Source organism: Microtus ochrogaster, chromosome 18 (assembly GCF_000317375.1).
Source record: "Microtus ochrogaster isolate Prairie Vole_2 chromosome 18, MicOch1.0, whole genome shotgun sequence".
NCBI lineage: Eukaryota > Metazoa > Chordata > Mammalia > Rodentia > Cricetidae > Microtus > Microtus ochrogaster.
The window spans coordinates 50,253,014-50,254,553 of NC_022020.1; positions in this window are offsets into that span (position 1 = coordinate 50,253,014).

Here is a 1,540-nt window from a genome sequence, read left to right on the forward strand (position 1 = left end):
AATATTACTTTAACTGTGTAAAGGTGTGTTACATTTGTTTATGTAGCAGAATATTACTTTCACTGCATGAAGGTGTGTTACGTTTGTTTATGCTGCATTTAACAATGTAAAGATGTGTGTTTAATTATGTAAAGATGTGTTGCATCTAGTTCACCTTGCCCATTTAAGGCACCTGTGAGAGCTATTCTCTGAAGAAAGTTGGGCAGTACTTGAAGAATCTGAGCTATGACTATACCCCCAATATCTGAGATCTGTGCATACCCCCAATCTATCTATCTAAATGGAACTCTATGGTATAATAATGGGGAAGGGGTGCTTGCATATAGTACAATTCAAAATAATTTGCTTCTTTTTGTTTTTTGTTTCTCGAAACAGTGTTTCTCCATGTAGCCCTGGCTGTTCTGGAACACACTTTATAGATCAGACTGGCCTCAAACTCAGTGATCCCTAAGCCTCCACCTCCAGAGTGCTGGTATTAAAGGTGTGGTGACCACCCAGTATAATTTTGTCCTTTTACTCTATTGAATACTGTCTTGGAAAACCAAGAATAAAACCAAAAAGCATATTTTTTCTTTTATTTTTAAATTTTTCTTTCCTTCCCTTTTCCAGATTCTCCACATTTCTTATTACTATATGTCTCAAGATCAATATATGAATATTTTCATTAAAATTATAGTTACAACATGGAAATTACATAAACTTAAAAATTGTGGTCAAAAATGCCGACTACAGAAGGGTCTGACCTTTTGCCCAAGTCAACACTAGAGGGTGCTACACACCGCACAGCCGGCTCCCTTCTCTCAGAACTGGCTCCAGAGAGAGCCAGTTCTTTTGTGGATAAATTTGCATAAATATTGCATAAAATTCACAGAGATCAGGAAATAAATGGAAGAAGAGGGCTGATTTGTGTCTGTTGCTAGTAGTAGCAGAGCTCACGTTGGGTGGTTAAGGAGACCCCAGACTAAACACCACGGTACCAGGCACGACTGGGCAACCAGCAGGCCTCTCTGCGCAGACGCTGAATCCCTCTACCAAGGAGTCTTTTCTAGAATGAGAACTCAGTTTATTTCCTGTCAGATTACCAAGCTGGTAGAGCAATGAGTAGTAACAGTAGACATACTAAAATACTATTTGGATTTATGATGATTCTCTGTGAATGGTCCCTCCCCTCAACCACCAAAAACGATGGCAGCGGAGTTGGGAGAACATCTGGGGTCATTTATTCACCCTTATCCCCAACTGCCTAAGACCTATTAATACTGTGGCTTGCGTCAGGAACATCCTCTAAAGATTCTTGTATTGAACATTTGGCCCTGGTTTAGCAGTATTGAAAGAGGATCATTGAGAGGTATATTGGTCCTGAGGACTCTGTCCTCGTGAATGAATTCATCCATGGATGTAGTTAGAGCTGAATGGACTGTTGGAGTGTGGTAGATGCAGTAGGAGGTGGGGCCCAGCTTCAGGAAGTAGGTCCTCAGATTTATATTTCTATCTCTTTGATCTATCTATCTATCTATCTATCTATCTATCTATCTATCTA